Genomic DNA, 23,393 nt, shown 5'->3' with positions numbered 1-23,393 from the left:
CTTTTTCTGTTTACTTGTTTGTGAAATTGATCACTTCCATACTCATATTATTTATTAGGTTAGATAGTGAGGTTATAGTTATTACTAGTACTCCTATTCCCCGTGGATTTGATTACCCAACCCATTGGGTAACTTTATTACTTGAGCGACCCATGTACTTACGGACACACACAAAGGGTGTGTCAGAACAAAAAGAGAATAACAAAACTCCCTTAAAGCTCGCAATCTCCTTGGATGGATGAAGTTCTTCGAAGATTCCCAAAAAATCACCGTAGAGATCTCTCCACGAACGGCTTCCTTGAAGCTTTGAACCTTCTCCCAATCTCTCCCTCTTGTTTTCTTCCTTTATTGGTAAGATATCCAATAGAAAACCCACCAAATAGTAGCCCAAAAAAATGGGTAAAGAGTAGAGAAAAAAGATCCCCCAAAAGCTATAATTTCTAGCTTTTATAACTCAGTAATTGGGGGTTCTTACAGCTGCTGTAGTAGCCCTTACAACTGTAATAGTTACTCGTAAGGTTCTCAGGTTGGGACTTATTGACGTAATAGTGTCATGAATAGTGATTTACTATAGTAACATGAACAGTGCACTACTACAGTGACCCCTTTTGCCCTGAGGCTTAGGGTAGTAACAGTGCCCATAAGGTTCTCGGGTTGGGGCTTACGCCCGTAGTATGCCTATAAGTCACTTTAAAACCTGTATTCATCTTTCAAAATTAGCTCAAATCACCTCAAAATTGTTCCTCTTGATCAATATGTCCTCATTCTATCCTGAATACGAAATAGAAATGAATTAAGCATGAGTTCAATCATATATTCAACAATTACATGCAAAATGCTATGAATAATAATAATAAATTACAGTAACTAAAACAAAGAAATAGATACTAATATTTTAAAAGTACCTAGGCATGCCTTAAAATATCTCAGTATGTAATGCTTGACACACCCCTTGCGTGTGTATCCGCAAGTGCACGGGCTGTCGAAGTAATAATTACCCTGGTGAGTGGGTAGTCGTATTCACAGGGAATAGTGATCAGAAACACTAGAATTGCTATTTAACTATGATGAGTATGATTCAAAGTGGTGTGAATAATATCAATGCAAACAGGAGTAAAGAAAACAAGAAAGAGAGACGCAATAAAATGAGAGAAAAGACAATCGATAGAAAATGGGGCACCCGGACATTGCTCCCCTAGGACTACTATTTCAAGTGCAAGACCAATCATTATGTCTCCTAACTGATGCTCAATGAGTCATGGAAATCCTAAAATACACTGTCCTAAATCTAAGGTCAACCGTGACTAACTCTACACTATGCCCCGGTGGAGAAATCACTCAGTCTCAACACCTCACACTGTACAAAATTGCATAAAGCTCTAGGGACTCCAGGTGATAAACCCTATTTCCTAATATAGATCTCACCCTTTGGTCCAAGTGAAAGACCCCTAGTGATAAGTGCTTGTGTATTAGTAATATGAAGTATTCTTTTCTTACGATGAGCATCACTTTTATTAGATTTAAACTCTAATATATGTGTATGTGTATTACTTTTGTGCATGTAGGGTTGTAGAGCCAAATATAGAGGAAGGAAACCAAAGTGGATTGCGATTGAACTTTGTTGATGAAATCTTGGAGTGAACAAACATGAAGACACAAGTTGTGCTTAAAGATACGTGAATGTGTGCCAACTTCCATGTGCTCAAGCAATTACATGGCTTGGAGGGGCACAAAGGCAGTCACATTTGCGTATTTCGACTTGTGCAATGCTAACAAGATCTTTGTCAATGTTATCCTTTTTTGAAGAAGCGACGCGATCTACGGCATAGACGTGTGCCCATTTATGTTGCGTCGATGAAAAGTGTGGATTCGGGAGTGTTTTTGGCGGAGTACTGTAGTAGGTGACTGTAGCAAATCAATGTGGCAATTTACTATAATAGTTACTGTTCATAGCCGCAGAAAATCAGATTCCTGCAGATTCACACGGGCGTGTGGAAATTTCACACGCCCTTGTGGATTCCCGATTCCAGCCCTATATAAAGCCGTGACTTGTACCAATTTGGGGATCCTTCTTACCATCCTTTCTCCATCTTTCCTTCATCTTTGGAGACACCCACGGCTAGGGTTTAGAGAGGCTTTATCTAGGTGTTTGGAGAGGTTTGACGGCCTTCGACACCACGTTCCTTCAGAAGGGAGTTATTAGGGGAGCTTTTGTCGGCACCGATCCGGCGAGGTGTGCCCTAGTCTTGACAAGCGGACCTTTGGAGAAGATGCGGCCACTCCACAAGACCATCTACACGAACACCGAGGGGGATTTATTCATGGATTGCATGTCTTTACTTTTGATTTCATTATCGATTGTATTGTGCTCCATGGAGAGCTAAATCCTTAGAGGGTACTTGGACTTGTAAACCCTAGGATGCTATTGTTTCATTGATCTTTTATTATACTTTCTTTAATTGATGTCTTTAATTAAGTTCTAATCTTGAATGCTCATTGAGTTGATTTTCCCTTAGAGTGACACTAGGGTTAAGAATCCATCTTGGTAGCTTTTGTGGATGAGTGACACACCATGAGGGATAGATAATGCTAGATTGGATAGGGTTGAGAGGGTGAGTCGGGAGGTAGCGGAGTGTTTCCTTTCCCCTCCGGTGTGATTTATCCTACCTCCATGTTCCTAGAGTTCTTTGTGGTTACAATAGAGTGAAGTGCTAAGCGACGAACTCCGCTGAGGCTTAGTTGCACGAGCAACAGAGTGAAGTGTTGAAGTAATCCTTAGTATCTAGGGCTTAATTGTGACTAGGGGTCTTTCGCCTTGACCAAAGGGTTAGATCTACATTTAGGAATATGATTTATCACTTGGAGTCCCTAGAGCTTTAAGCAACCTTATACAGTGTGAGGCGTCGAGACAGAGCGATTTCTCCACCGGGACATAGTGTAAGGTTAGTCACGGTTGACCTTAGGTTTGGTACAGTGTGTTTTAGGATTTCCACAACTCATTAAGCATCAATTAGGAAACATAATTATTGGTCTTGCAATTGAAACATTAATCCTAGGGTGAGCAATGTGCGGGTGCCCCACTTTCTGTTGATTGCCTTTCCTATCATTTACTTGCATTCTCCTTTACTTTTATTATTTCTATTTTCATTGATTCTTGTTCACATCACTATTGATTCACCTTCACTTTAGTTAAATAGCAATCTTTGTGTTTCCAATCACTATTCCCTGTGGATACGATATCCCACTCACCTAGGTATTATTATTTCGACAAACCCGTGCACTTGAGAGTCACACACAAGGGGTGTGTCACCTGGTCACTATTAAGCCCCCAACACTAAGGATTACTTCAATGCTTTACCTTATTGCTCACAGAACTAAGCCCCAGCGGAGTTCCTCTCTTAGTGCTTCAATCTATTGTGACCACAAAGAACACTTGGAACACGGAGGTAGGATAAATCACACCGGAAAGGAAAGGGGACTTTCTGCTACCTCTCGACTTACCCTCTTGACCCTCTCCAATCTTGCTTTGTGACAAGGTCTCCTTGCGTATATCCCGCAAGTGCACGGGTTTGTCGAAGTAATAATCCCGGATGAGCGGGTATCGAATCCACAGGGAGTAGGAAATAAAAACACTTAATTTGCTTCTTAACTATGTGAAAGATGAATAGTGATATGTGTGACAATGATTCAATTCTCAAAAGTAAAAACAACAAGTAAGAGAGCGCAAGTAAAGGAGAAGGTAAGGCAATCGATAAAGATGGGGTACCTGGATAATGCTCCACCTAGGACAATCGTTTCAAGTGCAAGAACCCTCTATTATGCTTCCTAATCAATCCAATAGTGAGTCGTGGAAATCCTTAATTACATAGTCCTAAATCTAAGGTCAACCATGCCTAACTCTATACATGTCCCGGAGGAGATATTAGATAACCTCTTAACCTCGCACTCACATAGAGTTGCAATGAGCTCTAGGGATTCCAAGTGATAAATCTCTTCCTAATTATAGACCTAACCCTTTGGTCCAGGTGGAAGGTCCCTAACCACGATTAAGCCCTAGATACTAAGATCACCTCGGCGCTTCACTCCGTTGCACTCGCAACTAAGCCCCAGCGGAGGGTCATCCATTAGACCATTCACTTGATTATGGTCGCAAAGAACTCGAGGAATGGAGGTAGAATCTATCACATCAGAGGGGAAAGGGGACGCTCCTGTACCTCTCGACTCACCCTCTCAACCCTCTCCAACCTAGCTTTGTCTAACGCTCGTGGTGTGTCACTCACTCACAAGGTTGCCAACAAGAACTCTCAACCCTAGTGTCACTCTAGGGGAATATTCAAACAAACAAGCATTCAAGGTTGGAACTCACAATAAACATCAATTTATTGAAAGCATAATAAAGAGATTCAATGTAACGAATACATCCTAGGGTTCACAAATACCCAAGTACCCACTAGGGGTTTAGCTCTCCATGGAGCTAATTACAATCAAAGAAATAGAATATAAAAGCAATGAATCCATAGAAAACCCCCTCGATGGTCGTGTCGATGGTCTTGTGGAGAGTCTTCTACTCGTCGCAAGGGATCCTTTGTCTGGCCTAGGATACACCTCGCCGGATCGGTGACGATGAAAGCTCTCCCAATAACCTTCTTCCAAATGACACGCGATGTCAGAGCCATAGAACCTCTCCAAAACCCTAGCCAATACCTCTCAAAACCCTCGCTGAAGCCCTTTCTCAAGTTGGGGAAAAGATGGAGAAAAGAATGCTGAAATCCGGGCTAAAATTGGCTTTTAAAGGACTGGAATCGGGAATCCACACGCCCCTGTGAGCGCCCCTGTGGATTTTTCACACAGGCGTGGGGAATATCCACACGCCCGTGTGGATTCTCTGTTATGCAGTTTTCTCAGCCGGCTGTGAACAGTGCTGCTGCAGTGTTTGCTATAGTGCCCTGCTGCATTACCGGCCTGAAAATACTCCCGAATCCATGCTTTCATCGAGGTAACGCAAGCGGGCACATGTTTACGTCGTGGATCACTTTGCTTCTTCAATAACAGACATGTTGGTGGAGATCTTGTTCTAAATGCATAAGTCGGAATGCTTGAATGTGACTGCCCTTGCGCCCCTCCAAATGGTTATACTAACTCGAATACGAGGAGGTTGTCACACATTCCCGCATCTCGAACCTGACCTATGTCTTCGCGTTTGAACCTTAGCAAAATTTCCTCCAAATTGGTGCATTACAACCCACATTGGCTTCTTTCTCTCATAATCGGCCGCGCAACCCTACCTGCATGAAAGTAACTTAAAAACACACATATTAGCGTTAAAACCTGAGAAAAGTAATGCTCAACATAAGGAAAGAACGCTTCGCATTGCTATCGCACAAGCACTTATCACTTTGTCTAACTATCATGGTGTGTCACTCACTCACAAGGATTACCAATGTAAACTCTCAACCCTAGTGTCACTCTAGCGGAAAATCCATTCAAAAAGTATTCAAGATTGGAACTTAATTAAAAACATCAATTAAGGAAACACAATAAAAGGTCAATGAAACATAAACATCCTAGGGTTTACAAGTCCAAGCACCCACTACGGGTTTAGCTCTCCATGGAACAAGATACAATCAATGATAAAATTGAATGTAAAAACATGCAATCCATAAGTAAAACCCCTCATATTTCGTATTGATGGTCTTGCGGATTAGTCTCGTCTTCTCTAAGAGTTCCCTCGTCAAGCCTAGGGCACAGCTCGCCGAATTGATGTCGATGAAAGCTCCCCTAATAACTATCTTCTAAAGGAACGCGGTGTTGAAGGCCATAGAACCACTCCAAAACCCTTGCCAAAGCTTCTCTAAACCCTAGCCGAGAGCGCCTCCAAAGTTGGGGAAAAGATGGGCAAAAGATCATTCAAAATGGCTGAAATCGAGACCTAGATAGTGCTGGAATCGGGCATCAACACGGGAGTGTGGAAATTCCACACGCCCGTGTGAATCTCGAGGAAATTAATTTTCTGCGGTTTGTGAACAGTAACTGCTATAGTAGTTTGCTACATTGATTTACTGCAGTAGAGTGCTATAGTGCTTCGCCATAATACTCCCGACTCCACATGAGTGTGATTGCCTTCAATAAAAGTCACATTGATGAAGATCTTTCTAGCATTGCACAAGTCGGAACACGCAAATGTGACTGCCTTCGTGCCCTTCCAAACCAAGTATTTACTTGAGGACAATGGAGGTTGGCACACAATCATGTGTCTTTGAGCACAACTTGAGTCTTCGCGTTTGTTTACTCCAAGATTTCATCAACAAAGTGCATCCACGATCTACTTTTGACTCCTTTCTTCCACTATTGTTTCCACAACCCTACATGCACAAAAGTAACACAAATACACATGTATGAGCGATAAAATCTGAGAAAAGTAATTTTTCATGTAAGAAAAGAATACTTCATATTACTAGTACACAAGCACTTATCAAACTCTCCAACACTTAAGCTTTTGCTTGTCCTTAAGCAAAAAAATAAAACATTGAAGCATAAAAGAAGGCAATATTGAAAGTACTTGGCGTTAGGTTTACCAAAGGATGCAAGGGAAGTATTCTACAAGTACAGAAAAGGTTTAACATCGAATAATAAAAATCAATGCTCTAGCTAAAAACTCGAATGAAAAAGGACAACAACCGGAAATCGTGTAAGTGTGTGTGAACTCATTCAAGTCAACCCCACGTATACTCATCAAAGCTATAAGTTCGAGGGACTTATTTATATACAAAAAGAAAGAAAAGAGATGGTAGTAGTTTCACACATCCTCTAAGGTAGCCCTTTCCAAAGCAGCCGCTAAGGTGGCTTTTACACTTTCGAGATGGTAGCTCTTTCTACCGGGGTAGTAGCTTTCACTCATCCCATGAGATAGCTCTTTCTCTCATTAGGGCCTAACTAGCATCCGACTTATGAGAGTAGCTTTATACTTTATAGGTGGTAGCTCTTTCCACCCAAATACACAAACAAAACAAACATATTTTTTTTTTTTAGCAATTAAAGCAAGAAACAAACTAAACTAGTCCCTTAAACATCGAACTTGAGTTTTTACAAGGTTTAATGAGTGAGTAGTGTAACAAGTGTTAATCGGGCAAAAATTCCTAAAAATTCAAGAAGAAACTAGAGCATGAGAATATTCAATGTTAAAAAATCTCCAAAACTTAAGAATACAACCATTGCAACTAAGGTGAACCGCCATTGGCTATATGAGCATGATCAATAAAAGCATAAGTATGGACATGTGTAATGTGAACTCCCCCCCATACTTAAGATGTACATTGCCCTCAATGTACGCATGCAAGCACAAGAAAAGTATAAAGAAATCAAAAATATATGTGTAGGTGGGCAATTGAAACAATACTTCCCTGAACTCCTAATGGTATGGTTGATGGAGCTATATTCATTGAGAGTTGAGTTCCAATGGGTTATGGAGCACACACGGCCATGTGAATGTCACATTGACCGTGTCCATGACTATTCCTCAAATTCCATACTGACAAGACCATCTGCATGTATACATAAGGGGGTTCAGTAAAGCTCAACAAAAACAATAAAAACTCGAGTATATATAAAGATATGAAAATGAAATACAACTCGAGACAACTAAAAATAATGGATAAACTCAGAAAGAGGATCCTTTCTAAGGGATACAGGTCCAAAATAAAAACATAAATAAAAATATGAAAACATAAAAGAAACTTAAAAGAAGGACGCATCCAGCGTCGATGCAGGCTAGGTCACCTCTGCTACTGCTACTAGTGCTGGATCAACTTGTGTTGTTGGTGGTGATGGTACTGGTGATGGTGGTGCCTGAGGAGTACGGGGTCTTATCACAAAGGGTGATGTCGCGTCTCACTCAAGAATCGGCTGTAAACCATCAAGACGCGCCATGACCTCCGTGTGGTTCACAGCCTGTGTCGCGCGAACCTCAGCAATCTCTGTATGTAGCATCCCTATCGCACTCTTGAGCCTTTAAAAGCGATCATAGGCTTGAGATGGAGAAAACATCCTTACTGGAGGTCGCTCCTGTGCTCTAGGTAGAGCCTTGATCTCCATCTACTGAGGCTATAACTCGAGTGTAGGATGTGACCCCTCTGTTGCGTCACCCTCGTCCTCGGCTGTCTCGGGTGGAGACATAATCATCACATAGACTCATGGTCTAAACCTCCGTACCATCCACATCAAATCTCATAGACTCTATGCCAAGAGGAGACGGCACAATAGCCTTCTCGGACCCTCAGATAGTGTCTAACAGATCCCCATATTGAGTCGAGTGATGTAGGGACCTGAGAAAAGAACGCTGACTCTAGCATACTGGCCCTGGTGACGTAGGTACTTGGCCACAATATGCCCCAGATGAATCGGCTTGCTCTGTACCATGGAGTACAAGTATAGCAGCTCCTGCTTGCTAAGGACTCCGGTACTGTAACCTCGCTCGCTCATTGATCTGCTGAGAATAATGTGTATGTATCTGTAGCTCGGCTGGGACAGGCACATGGAGTTAGATACTCCAGGCTCATACTGCCCCTATCCGCATAATGCTCTGTACACTCTCTACGGAGTCAAAATGCTAGGATAGTCCGTCGGTAACTGAGCGTACTCCTCTGTCTCCATGAATGCATCATCATATAGTCCAAGTCAGACCAAGATCTAGGAGATGCTCATGCTGAAGTGCTATCCAAATGCTCTAAACTAGATAGTGTCGATGCTCGAGAAGCAGCAGTAAGAGCAATCGAACTCAAATGATGCAAGGACCTCCAATGTGAGCATACGAATCGCTGGCTCCCGAATAAGCAATAATCGACGCCAATTGCCCACTGCAAGCAACTTTTTGACCTCGTCGGCCATCTCATCTTCCAACTAAATCTCTCGGAGTGCGCTAATATCAGGAAAACGAGACTAGCCAAACATCAGCTTCGACAGCCTCTCAAAACATGCCTGTTGCTCGGGAATCGTGAACTCCATGTGCTCGGGCACTGGGGAATTCTCCCTGGGATGTTTGCCGGCTGCTTTCTTTGTTCTGGGAGCCATATCTGAAAGAATTAAGAAGAGAATCGATATAATGAATTCAAAAAATAAATACTACAGAAATCCACAGGGTCGTGCGGAGCCACGGGGCGTGAAAACGGCATGGCCACAATGCAAAAACTCTAAAATACACCACAAATTCATTTCTAAAATCACTCTAATTCATGGACCAACCATTTGACATATAAACGAAACAGCAATCACTAGATTTAAACAATATAAATCAAGATTGGTGAAGAAAAGAGGGAATGAGGGTTTACCGACGAAATGAAGATGAAAACCTAGAAAACGGCCGGAAAACTTGAATGAAATTCCTATAAATCGATGGTGAGAAGTCGGCAGAGTGAAAATATGCATTCTCTGAGTATTTGGGAGTGCGAAAATGAAAACACTCAATAGATTTATAGAGAAAAATTGCGGCCTTTTGAGTTTTGTACATCCACATGGGCGTGTGGAAATTACCCATGCCCGTGTGACTCCATAGGGGAGCTTCATAGGGGCAAATATACGCCCCTGTGTGCTCTTAGGATGGCACAAGTTGCCTCTGAATGCATCCGCACGGGCGTGTGAAAATTCCCCACGCCCATGTGCCCGACCCATAGGGGCACCCACACGCTCCTATGGTTTCTCTGTCCACCTGAGAAATTTTTCTAAGTGTTTCACACGCCCGTGTGAAAATTCCACAAAGCCATGGATATTCACAGGGGTGCTCACAGGGCTACTCACATGCCCCTGTGTCTTTTCTGGATGGAGAACTCTCTGCAGAGTTTTATATGGCGTGTGAAAATTACCCACACCAGTGTGTAATTCACAAGGTCATCCACAGGGGCAAACACACGCCCCTGTGTTTTCTTGCGATGGAGCTCTAAACTCTGCATAGAAACACAAGATCGTGTGGAAATTACACACGGGTGTGTGACTGTCACAAAGTCATTTACAGGGGTATTCACATGTCCTTGTTTCCTCTCGGTATGAGCTCTTAACAGAGACACACGCCCGTGTGTCCTCTCTGAATGACTTAGAAAAAATTACAGACAATGCAGAAAATTTTTTGCACACTTATACACACATAGAGCCTGCATATGCTATGAAAAACAAACCAGAGAACATGAAGAACACACTCAAATGACGAAGAAACTTTGGTAATCACAATTAAGCACACGAAAACACCAATGATCCACAAGAAAAATACAGCAATAGCATGTAAAAATCAAGACACCAACACTTATACTCTTATTCATGCAAGTACTAACTAAAACTCTAGAAAAATAGTAAAGACTTGGGTTGCCTCCCAAGAAGCGATTGTTTAATGTCACTAAGCTTGACGTACCTCTTCTTACCTCACGGGGACTCATGGATGAATGTTTTCCTCTTACTAACAACCTGGAAGCATGATGAACATAATCTTTTCAAGGTAGAGGGGGAGTTATCGAGCTTGTTACCACACAAGGGTTAGTCACCCTTACTCCGTGCTTGCACATCCCCATTAGTCTTGGGACACTTATTGTGACGTCTCCTTGCTCGCTTCATCTTTTGGATCATCCTCTTCATGATCCCTAGGGTAGGTTACACCTTGTCATCTAGACCAAGCATCAAAACTTCTTCATTCTCTACCTCTTGATCTAGCAATCCCTCATACGGCTCCAGACACATCATTTCCTACACATATTCATTGATCAACTCATCAATAGTGTCAAGGAAATACAGAGTATCATCAAAGTCGAGAGAATGTCTCATGGCTTTGGCGAGGCGGTATGTCAACTTGTCATCACCAACTCGTAAGGTTAACTCCCCGCCGTCCATGTCAATAAGAGCCTTGGAAGTGTGGAAGAACGGCCTCCAAAGTATCAAAGGAACATCTCCATCCTCATCAATATCTAACACTACAAAGTTCATAGGAAATATGTACTTGTCAACTTTCACAAGTACGTCTTCAATGATGCCCCTCGGATGTCTAACCGTTCGGTCTGCCAATCGAAGTGTCATCCGAGTGTGTCCAGGCTCTCTCAAGCCTAGCTTTTGGAAGAATGTGTAAGGCATGACGTTGATGCTAGCCCCTGAGTCCGTCAATGCCTTCTCTTCACTTAAATTGCCAATGTTGCACGGAATGATGAAGCTTCCGGGGGTCCTTCTTCTTGTTTGGCATATTCTTTTGCAACACCGCCAAACATGAAGCATCTAAGATCACAGATGCACTTTCCTCCAACTTCCTCTTGTTGGTCAAGAGGTCCTTCAGAAACTTTACATAACGAGGCATTTGAGACAACTGCTTGAATAGACCCAAGAACTTCTTATATTGGTCATCATTTTGGTTGTTCTTCAATCTCGAAGGATAAGGAATTCTTGGCTTGTAGGGATGGGGTGCCACACCCTTCTCTTTTGCTATTTCCTCAACCTCTATGACCTCGGGTGCTTTAACATTGGTCTTCTCACTCGGAGGCCTATCCTCAATCTCACGACCACTTCTCAAAGTGATCGCCTTCACATGTTCCCTCGAATTTGTTTCGGTGTTACTAGGCAAGCTTCCTTGAGATCTCTCCGATAATGACTTTGAAATTTATCCACTTGATTTTCTAAATTGTGCAATAACGCAGTGTGGTTGCGAAGTATAGCTTTGACCGACTGAAACCTTGTATCTAACGATTGGATGAACTTGGTTAAAGCTTTCTCTAGATCTGTCATCCGGGTCTCCAAACCTGAAACTCGATTCTCCATGTTTGGGGCTTGTTGTTGTTGGAAACCCGGTGGTGCCATGGCCTTTTGTTGCCCGGGGGTACTCCATGAAAGATTCTGGTGGCTCCTCCAACCCAGATTGTAGGTGTTACTATATGGATTCCCTTGGCCTCTCATTGCATTTCCTACAAAGTCAACTTGTTCCATTGAGGATGTACCGCTAATGACAATTGGACAATCGGATGGAGCATGTCCTCCTTCACATCCATTACAACTCGTTATAGCCGCTAATCTAGGTGAAGTTAGAGTGTTTAACTTCTTGCTCAATGGCTCAACTTGGGCTGCCAATGATGTAACCGCATCAATCTCATGGAGACCGGCCACTTTCTTCTTTTTCCTTGCATTCCATTGGTAGCTATTCAAACCCATTTCTTCAATTAATTGCAGGGCTTCTTCGGGGGTTTTGTTTCCCATTGTTCCTCCAGCGGCGGCATCAAGAATTTGTTTGGTGCTTGAGTTCAACCCGCTATAAAATGTGTGAATAACCATCCATTCGGGGAACCCGTATTGTGGACACTTTCGTAAGAGGTCCTTGAATTACTTCCAAGTCTCAAACAATGATTCAAGCTCCATCTGAACAAATAAAGATATCTCACTACGAAGCATTGCCGATTTTCCCGGAGGGAAGTACCTTGCAAGGAAAGCTTCAACCATTTCGTTCCATGTTGTGATGGAAGCTCTTGGCAATGAATGGAGCCACTATTTGGCTCTTCCTTTCAAAGAGAATGCGAAAGCTTTCAAGCCAATTGCATCATCAGAAACCCCATTGGTCTTCAACTTATCACACACTTCAAGGAAGTTCTCAATGTGATTGTTTGGGTCTTCATTGGCTAATCCATTAAATTGTGTGGACTGTTGAACTATTTGAATAAAAGCTGGCCTCACAATGCTTGATTGTGTCCCATGAATAGTAGGTCTAACAAAATTTGAAAGTGTTCTTTGTTGCCCCTCTTATTCGGCCATGTTTTCAGATTCTTCAATCTCTATTTCAGCTGGATGATTCTGTTCTTGCACAGGTTCTTTACCCTTTCTACGAAGTGTTTGTTTAAGTTTAGGATCATCTTCAACCAAAGTCGAAGGGTTCCCTCAAGTCATAACTTGGAGCTGCAACTAAAGAAAGGAAAACTAATCAGAATGATGGAAGAATAAGAAAATGTGAAATAGAGCAAGTGATAAATAGCTAAAACAGAAAAGTACAAAGTGTTTCCAAAATGCCTATTCCTTGGCAACGGCGACAAAAACTTGACACACCCTTTGCGTGTGTACCCACAAGTGCACGGGTTGTCGAAGTAATAATTACCCTAGTGAGTGGGTAGTCGTATCCACAGGGAATAGAGATCAAAAATAGTAGATTTGCTATTTAACTATGATGAGGATGATTCAAAGTGGTGTGAAAAATATCAATGCGAATAGGAGTAAAGAAAACAAGAAAGAGAAACGCAATAAAATGAGAGAAAAGGCAATCGATAGAAAGTGGGGCACCCAGACATTGCTCCCCTAGGACTACTATCTCAAGTGCAAGACCACTCATTATGTCTCCTAAATGATGCTCACTGACTCGTGGAAATCATAAAATACACGGTCCCAAACCTAAGGTCAACCGTGACTAACTTTATACTATGCCCCGGCGGAGAAATCGCTCAGTCTCAACACCTCACATTGTGCAAAGTTGTATAAAGCTCTAAGGACTCTAAGTGATAAGCCCTATTCCCTAATATAGATCTAACCCTTTAGTCCAGGAGAAAGACCATTAGTCACAATTAAGCCCCCAGCACTAAGGATTACTTCAACGCTTCACTCTGTTGCTCGCGAAACTAAGCCCCAGTGGAATTCCTTTCTTAGTACTTCACTCTATTGTGACCGCAAAGAACATTTGGAACACGGAGGTAGGATAAATCACATCGGAAGGGAAATGGGACGTTTTGCTACCTCTCGACTCACCCTCTCGACCATCTCCAATCTTGCTTTGTCTAACCCTCATTTTGTGTCACTCACTCACAAGGATTACCAATGTAGACTTTCTACCCTGGTGTAACTCTAAGGGAAAATCCATTTAACAAGCATTCAAGATTAGAACTCAATTAAAAACATTAATTAAGGAAACACAATAAAAGGTCAAGGAAACAAAAACATCCTAGGGCTTACAAGTCCAAGTACCCACTAGGGTTTTAGCTCTCCATGGAGCAAAATACAATCAATGATAAAATCGAATGTAAAAACATGCAATCCATAAGTAAAACGCCTTCATATTCCATGTCGATGGTCTTGCGGAGTAGTCTCGTCTTCTCCAAGGGTTCCCTCATCAAGCCTAGGGCACTCCTCATCAAATCGATACTGACGAAAGCTCCCCCAATAACTACCTTCCGAAGGAACACGGTATTAAAGGACGTAGAACCACTCCAAAACCATTGCCAAAGCCTCTCTAAACCCTAGCCGCGAGCACCTCCAAAGTTAGGGAAAAAAATGGGCAAAAGATCCTTTAAAATGGGTGAAATCGCGACTTAAATAGGGCTGGAATTAGGCATCCACACGGGCTTGTGGAAATTCCACACGCCCGTATGAATCTCCAAGAAACTAATTTTCTGCTGTCTGTGAACTGTAATTACTACAGTAATTGCTATAGTAATATGCTCCCAAATCCACACTCTTCATCGAGGCCACATGAATGGGCACACATTCATGCGATAGATCATTTTGTGTTTTCAATAAAAGTTACATTGATGAAGATCTTGCTAGCATTGCATAAGTCGGAACACACGAATGTGACTGCTTTCGTACCCCTCCAAACCATTTATTTACTTGAGCACAATAGAGGTTGGCACACAATCACGTGTTTTTAAGCACAACTTGAGTCTTCGCGTTTGTTTACTCCAAGATTTCATCAACAAAGTGCATCCACGATCTACTTTTGGCTCCTTTCTTCCACTATTGTCTCCACAACTCTACATGCACAAAAGTAACACAAATACACATGTATGAGCAATAAAATCCGAGAAAAGTAATGCTCCATGTATGAAAAGAATACTTTGTATTACTAGTACACAAGCACTTATCAATGCTCATATAAAGCCGACCACTTTCAACAATGGTATAGGCATCTAAATAAAAAGCATCTAGAGCCGATATAATGCGATCCTGCAATCAAGTTTAAAGTAAAGATCTATAACTAAATGATTGAAGAATCTTTTACATTTCTATCTAAAACCAACTCCAAAATGAGAGACTGCAATTATATTGGCATCTAATGAATATACAAAGTAACTTTTAAGAAACAAGCTATACAAAACTCACAATTAGAAATATCAACAACCAGAAATCAGCATAGTACCATTGCTCAATGCATTCCATAGAATTGAAAGCGTGTAACAGAAATAAATAAGTATTACCAGTGACCAAAATTCATACTTTCAATGCATTGCTCCAGTTTTTCTATAGTGTCTTCTCGATGGCATTTTGTTAAACTCTATACAATGGAGGTGCTCACTGAAGACGATGATGGTGGGAAGATTAGAAGAGTTTGTAGTGAAGTTAATGCTTAGGTTATTGCTTGTGATTTTGAGCTTTGTTAGACAGGACATGTTATAGCTTGTTTAATTCCTAGGATTTTGGTTACTTAATCAATAATATGGAAATAAAGACATTCATGAAGGTAATTAAATTAAAATATATTTTTCCAGGTGCCATTACACTGCATGTCTCAAACAAATTAGAAGTGAGAGATACAACATTTATGTTGATGAACAGCTCTTCGAATTGAAAGTTTACCCCTTCCTACTACACTATAAATTAATCTTTTTATGCATTTCACTTTTGGCATGTGGAAATACCTGAATGGAGAATGGTCTTTGTTTGTAGCTCTCAAAGATAGCCTCATCTACCTATAAATGGTTTACAAAATGAGAAACATAAGTGAAGAATAGAAGATAAAGTGATGCATGATAGTTGCCCAATATCCAATCTGTGCATGTTATTATATGCAGTTTGCTAGTTTTACATCCTTTAGTTAAAGATTAATATGTTGATAAAAGAATTGAAGCTATTAGCAAATTATTGAAGTACAAAAATTAAATACATTTTAATGAATGATTTCTTAGTTGTCCTCATTAACTAACTCACAACAAGAAACAAATTAGTGTGGAGATCAATCTCATATAATGTATAAATTAACATTTATGATACCGGAAATTCTTAGTAGTTCTAAAATTTGGCATATTGCATATCTAAAAATAAGAAGAAAAATAATATTTCATAACCAAAGAAGAGAAATTCCCTTCATGCATTGAAAACAATAATAAGAAAGATGTGAAGATTAAAACAAAGTGGAAAGCAAAACCTATCACCCTTCTGATGATAAGACACTTCTGTGAACTCCAGCAACCTAAAAGAAGGTTAAGTTATCAGACAACAATGGAATGATAAACAAATAGAATAACATATCATTATGCCAACAAAGAAGAACCAAACAAAAAGATAGAAAATATAAGACCTAAGAATATTTCAATCATATGTGTAACTCTAAATTGTAAATCCTAAACTCTATATTGAACAAAGAGCTTTAGAAAGCATAAAGTGTTATAACAACTTAAAAATTCATTCAAACTAAGCGAGGCATTAGAAAATTTGCAAGGTAACACTAAGAGGAATATAGACACTAATAGCTTGGGCAATCAGACATGAATGAGGATCTCTCAATTAACCAACAGGAGCTATTTTCACTTTACGATTATCAAAATGAAAAAATAAAATAAAATGATGAGAATTCAAAATTCAAATGTATGTCCTGTATTAGTGCTAAAATTCAATGCACAATTTTAAGTAAACCTAGAATCACAGTAAACATGATTCAATGGAGAAGCAGTTCAAGAACATAATGTACACATAGTTAAATTCACCTACTATTAACATAATCAACATACCTTATAAAGAGATAAAATTATTCTTCAAATATAACATGAAAAGCATAATGAAAATCCTTACAATACAGTGAAAATCTTAAATTCATAATAGTTTGTCATGAAAATCCCTCATTGATATATTATATTTTCTACCAAACCAAGACTATCTAATTTTTAGCAGTTATCCAACTAACCCATATGTTTGTGTGTATGTGTGTGTGTATAGAGAGAAAGAGAGAAGGAAGAGAGAGATGATGAATATGATGAGGATGAAGGTGGAGGAGAAGGAGATGAGAAGGGATATGGGCATCCAAGTTGTTGCGCCATATTGATGTGTAAAGAATGAGAAATAGTGCAAGGATGGAGAAGGAAGAGGTGGTGATTAAGAAACACTACTCCAATGATGAAGATCATTATTGCCTGCTTGCATGCCTGCAAGAGGGAGAAGAATGCTCTCACCCTACTTCCTTTAAATCCAACGATGAGCTCCAGTGACTTACAGAGCAACTCAACTTATCTGACTGTAATAATTAAAAAGATAAACAAATAGGAAAACATATCATTCAACCTGCCAAGAAAAACAAAATGGAAAGACCAGAGAATGACATACTCTCAAACTTTTGATGATCATACCCTTCAACTCCGACGAGCTTCGGTGACCCTCGAAGAAGTGGCAGGGAGAGCATCTCAAGTAAGCCTAGTGCCAAGGCCGAAGTGGTGGGTCAAGGTGTAGGCCATCCAATCCTTATTTTCCTACGGTGGTGCAAACCATAGGCTTCAATAGGGATTTAAAGGTAATGAAGACAAGATGGTGTTGGGATTGTGTGAACTTGAAGGCATTTTGAGCATGAAAGATGCCGTTTTAGGCTGTTGGTGTTTTGTTTTTTTTTCCTTCCTAATTTCCTCACAAAGGGAAAGTAACATGTATGAGAGATGGGGAAAGTAACTTTTTTGCATGAGAAATGAGGAAAGTAACTTGGGTTTTAGGCCGTTAGTTTTTTTACTTCCTAATTTCCTTGTGAGCATGAGAGATTGGGAAAGTAACTTTTATATGAGCTTTATGATTAAATTGACATTATACACACACAAATAGAGAAAGAGTTGGGCCACAAGATGGAGAAAAAAAAGTAAGAGTTATTAAACATAGTATAAAATAATAATTCAAACATAAGAGTGCTCTAATATATTTAACTTAGTACATATGTTTATAGATATTAAATTATAATTAAATATATATATATAACATATATCTAAATACCTCAGAAAACAATGTTAATAAATTATAAAAATTTACGAAAACATAGTTAATAAATACACCATATTTGGTGTTTTTAATCGATTAAAAAATTACAAATATAAATAAATCTAGGTGTTGTCAAGTAATATATACTAATATTATATCAAATTAAAATAAAAATTACAATCATTTTTTATAATTATGAAATTTGACCGTCACTATAGATAAGTCTCGCCATATAATTATACTAACCGACAAATAAGTGTTAGTAAATATTTGATTTATGGTAACTATAATAATGTTCAATTGGAATAAACTATCTATAGCTACAAAATTTTATTGTCACTATAGATAAACATCAATATATAACAATATTTATACCAATGGAAGAATAACCGTCAGTAAATATCTAATTTATTCTAACTCTTATAAACTTCCATTGGTATGGATAGGCTATAGCTATGGATTTGACGTTACTATAGATAAAAGTCAGAATATAATAATAGCTATATTAACGAAACGAAAATCCATTAGTAAATATCTTATCTATTCTAACACTTTCAAAATATTGCTGGTAAAAATAGTCTACAGCTACAGAATTTGACTTTGACTATAGATAAGTGTCGGTATATAGCAATTTTTTTTTATAATAAACATCTTTTTTTTTAAGGTAGAAATATCAACATCTTGATTAATAAATAATTAACTTAAAATTTTATTAAATCGATAAGAAATTTTTTACTCTAATATAATTGTAAAAAAATTCTTTTGATTATAAACTTTTATATATCTTCATTTGACAATATATTTTAAAGGAAAAAAATTTAAATTAGGATAAAATTATTCATTATAAGCTTCTTTCAAAACCTATCTCACTTTCAAACAACTATTAATATTTTAAAAATCAACTATATTTATTTTTTCTATATTTAACTTTTTTTTTATGGAAAAATAAATCTCTCTTTTAGTTGATGACGTTTTCACAAGTTATAACACCACTACCCTAGCCAACTCATCTATGAGTTATTGGTTGATATTGGTTTTTTATTAAATAATAAAATAGTCATAACCACCCATTTCTTTTCAGTATTTTTTACATTATTTGTTAATTTTTAAATCAAATTATATAATTTATTATTTTTTTAAAAAATTAAAACCTAGCGGAATGGCTCTTGAAACAACGAATTTAGGCTCAGTCCACCGATTTGAGGAGGCCCACATCCTAGTCACCCTAAAGTTATTAGTGACCCTACGGCCAAGCTAACCACTGGGCCGACACTATAAGATTGGTTGGTTACGAGTCGGCCATTGACAAACCTGAATCCACCAGATTGGGCTTGACCAACCCATGTCCACCTCTAATTCAGCCTTCTGTATATTGTTAATTGATAATAGATAAGCGTAATTTTTTTATTATCTTTTTAATGTATTATATTTTTATATCCTCATTATTTTTATATCTCCACTAATTAAGACTGGATGAAAATTTTGAAGGTTACTTTTCTTATTTGATCTTCTTTTTCATATCTAAAACATGCAGTTGCTAGTAAAAGGCATGATTAATTATATCAAACGATTTCCATTGGGAAACACATATTTCAATTTTAAGAAATAAACATTAACTATAAAACCAGATAAAAAAATTTCACAAAAACATATTCTTGAGACATTGAAAAAATATCTTAAAAATTAATTTCATTACAAATATATATCAATATTTAAAAAATTAAATATAAAATACTATTTTAAAAAATTAAATTAAAAATATGGGAAAAATTAATTAATCATTGACAGAACAGAAGCGAGAGAAGGTATTATAAAAAGGGAATGTAAATTTTATTTTAACAATATATATACAAATGGAAGTAATTCTATTATTTTTAAGAGAACATTACCAATTTTAAATTTTCTTACAAACTATATATAAATGGCCTAAGAATTAGGTGTGTTTACAACTATGATGTTGTGCAAGTTGAGAATATACTTTTAACAGACAATAGATTTATATTTTTAATTTTATTATGTATATATCATTCACTAAGATTTAGATAAAATATACTTATATTAGACGACATTTACATAGCATTTACTCATTATATTTCATCAAGCTTTTATTCTTGTTATTTTCATTTATCAAAAGAAGCATATTTAATCGAACACTCTTACCAATGGTTTTCCAATTATTGGAGCTAATGTTAATCCATTCTTGTCTATCCTTTTATTTATTTTCACAAGGTGGATTAGTGATATTAGGAGTGTGCGTAGCTAAGGAGTTAATATCTAAATACACCTATGTCCTCACCCTGTGTGAACAGAGATTCAAACCCACTTTCTCGAAAAGGACACAGTCATATGAATATCCTACATAACGAATTTGGTGCTAATAGATCAAGAGGTTGTTAGCCTTTATTCTTCTTTTCTCCTTTGAGTTTTTTTTAACGCGATTAAATGTGCATAGACATATTATATATATATATAAAGCTACACTACTGATTTGAGTTCACGGGTTCTGTTTAGCTCTTAGTCATTTTTGAACCTCGATAGGGATGTTGACAGAGGACTAGAGACCCATTTTAATATACTCCTATAAATTCAATTTTTATATATATATATATATATATATATATATTAATATATATGTTATAAACATGACAACACAAATTTTGGTTTTCTTTTAAAGTAAAGAAAAAATTACAAACGTGTTAAAGGGGAGGGTAAAGATTTGAATTCTTTCCTCCAGCAGTATTATGCTACTGTTTATCAGTACTATTTATGTGCTTGAGTGTGGGTCCCCTGTGGGAGAAACTGTGGTTTCACCCCTCTAGGGTTGCAGGGCAGGAGGATTTTCTTATGAGGTCCGTTAGCCACTGTAACTAGTGCACCTCCATACATGTCTATCCCTTTAACAATCTCTTAAACAGAGGACACTTGTCACCTATTATTACGAAAAAAAAAACAAAACTCATTGGAAAACAAGTATCCATGGACATGGAAGAATATGCTTGATATCATTTCAGAGTGCTCTCATAGATGGATAATCATTGGAAGATCTTTTTTTGGAAACCATTACCTTTTGTATTTTATGATTCATTTCTCTTTTATTTCTTCTTTCTTGGGCTTATGACCATTTATGAGTGTACAATATTCTACTATTTTGTATCATTTTGTACACTCATTTGGCTTGTATTAGGACCATATTGTGGAATTCAATGGTAAAATTAGTGTGTCTTGCATTCTCCTATTTTGGGCAGCACTTAAAGATGAGAGAGAACTAAAAGAAGCATTATAGACCCTAAACAAAGAAGCTGGAGCTCTCTCGGTATCAATTAATTAAGGACAAGAAAACATGATGGCTTACAGGCAGCTTATGGCCTGACTTATGGCCGTAAGTATCATCTATAGAAGCTTGCAAGTATGCTTAGGCCTGTAAGGGGGAGTTCAGAGCCAAATAGAAGGATCTTATGGACAAGGCTTATGCATGTAAGGACCATTCAAAGGAGTTTACATTAGAACCTTATGCTTGTAAGGGCGGTGGCAAGAGTAGCATAGTAAAGCATACGGTCCAATGGTTACCGTCGTAACTTGGACTGTAAAGCAAACAAAAGATCTTACAGATCAGACTTACGGTCGTAAGTGTTCTTGTAAGGATCTTGACCTATCTTCTTCAGCTCATTACGGCTCTGTCCTTACGCCCATAAACAACCGAGTATAAATAGACATGATGAGGATTTTTAGGATATCTTTTATCTGTTCTTCAAAGCTCTTTTGTAGGGGAGGTTGGGGAAGAAAAGAGGCAGATCTCCAGGTCTTTATAGGCGATTTGGGAAGGAGATTCGGATCCACATTCAAGGGAAAGTAGATCATAGCCATCAAGCCTATCTTGGCAGCTTTCGCAGAAGGTTCTTTGCAGTTTTCTGGTGATTTATCTTCGACACAATTGAGAAGGGGGTTCCTATACTTTTATTCATTCTCATCATGTTTTCTATCTTGGATGATTATCCTCTGATGAGTGCATTTTATATAGATATTTTATATACCTTATTGTGTGTTTTACTTGTCCTTTTAGCATGTTCTTATTATAAGCCGATGCTACTTGAGGCATGTTTGTTAAATGTTACAGATACTTGGGGTTCGGATCAAAAAGAATGAAAAGAGACCAATTCAGATGTAAAACATCATTGGAATACAAGTTTCAAGACAAGCAGGGTCTAAAGCACACCCATGCTCGAAAGCATGGTCTCCCTTTTCATAACTATTTCCTCCGTTGGTTACCATTACATTTTAAGTTGCTAGTTACTCTCAGATTGATTTGCTGTCTAGAGGGTAATCTCTACTTGTCTAGCTAGGCACACATTAGGGAAGCGGTTGAGTTTGCTCCGAGCCTTTGGTGAGGACGTACATTATCAAACCCTCCGTAGGTGTTTATCACGGTCGAAGAAGAAACTCTAATATCATTGCCTAGTTATTGCATTGTCAAGGTGATAAATCCAGGGCGCTGTCTTTTCCACTGCTATCTTTTCAATCCAAAACCCTGTCTTTTCTTCCTTCTCTATTATTTTCTCATTTAGTAGATTAATTAATTTAAAAAAAATCTTTGAGTCAGCTAGATATTAGGAACAAACAACTATCGAGAGCTATACCAATTCCTGTGGATTTGACTACCCGATCCTATTGGGTACACTTTACTACTTGTACGATTCATGCACTTGCAGATACTCAAGGGGCGTATAAAGTTTTTGAATTTTTCTTGTAAAAAGCATGACCCTAAGCATGGTCTCAAGTATGACCATGATCTTTTAGGGCACAAATTTCCTTTTGAGGAGCTCAGTATGGTTGCAAGCACGATCGCGCTGATTGGGTGTGCTCAGGCGTAACTGTCCCTTTTCTGTTTTCTTCTTTTTTTATTCTCGCCGCCAAAGCACTCGTTGTTTTGACCTTTCTCCTCTCAAACCTCTAGCTTCTCACTATTTATAGGCCTTGTTTTATGAGATTATCTTCTATAAACTTTTACATTTTATTTTATTTATGTTGTGTACACTTTGGGATGCTTAAATCTTGGTGTTAGGCCAGAAACTAAGCTCTATTGATTATTTTTCTTCTTCGAAAGATGGCTGAGCATGGGCGTGCTTTGCACGAAGCATGACCATGCTCTACTACTATGATATAGGGTTTTGAAGGCAAGCACACTCATGCTCTGATCTGTCAACATGAGACTGCTAATTTGCCAGACGGGCATGCTTCATATTTTTCATGACTCATTCTTCAACACACCCATTCTTTTTTCTAGTCTGCACACCCATGCTGTTTATGCAGCATGGGTGTGTTGTAGTTACATTTTCCTGCATATTTACTTGTTTACTAAACTCTTATGCAAGATAATACCGAGGAAAAAAACAACCTCATCTAGTCCTATGTTGAAGAGAGCGAGAGGCGAGAGCAGCTCGTAGTTCGCTTCTACGGGGCCC

At 38.5% G+C, this 23,393-nt stretch overlaps 1 long non-coding RNA gene across 1 annotated transcript; it reads right to left on the bottom strand.

Annotated features, from left to right (window-relative positions):
- Nucleotides 1–14,680: 14,680 nt before the first annotated feature.
- LOC120280147 lies at nt 14,681–17,399 on the bottom strand. Its single transcript, XR_005542257.1, has 4 exons — nt 17,302–17,399; nt 16,130–16,174; nt 15,624–15,674; nt 14,681–14,738 (listed from the first exon to the last, which is right to left on the bottom strand). It is a non-coding gene; the product is annotated as an uncharacterized LOC120280147 (long non-coding RNA).
- Nucleotides 17,400–23,393: the final 5,994 nt, after the last annotated feature.

The sequence above is a fragment of the Dioscorea cayenensis genome, chromosome 17 (genome assembly GCF_009730915.1).
Source record: "Dioscorea cayenensis subsp. rotundata cultivar TDr96_F1 chromosome 17, TDr96_F1_v2_PseudoChromosome.rev07_lg8_w22 25.fasta, whole genome shotgun sequence".
Classification (NCBI taxonomy): Eukaryota; Viridiplantae; Streptophyta; class Magnoliopsida; order Dioscoreales; family Dioscoreaceae; genus Dioscorea; species Dioscorea cayenensis.
This window is presented reverse-complemented; position numbering and strand designations above follow the sequence as displayed.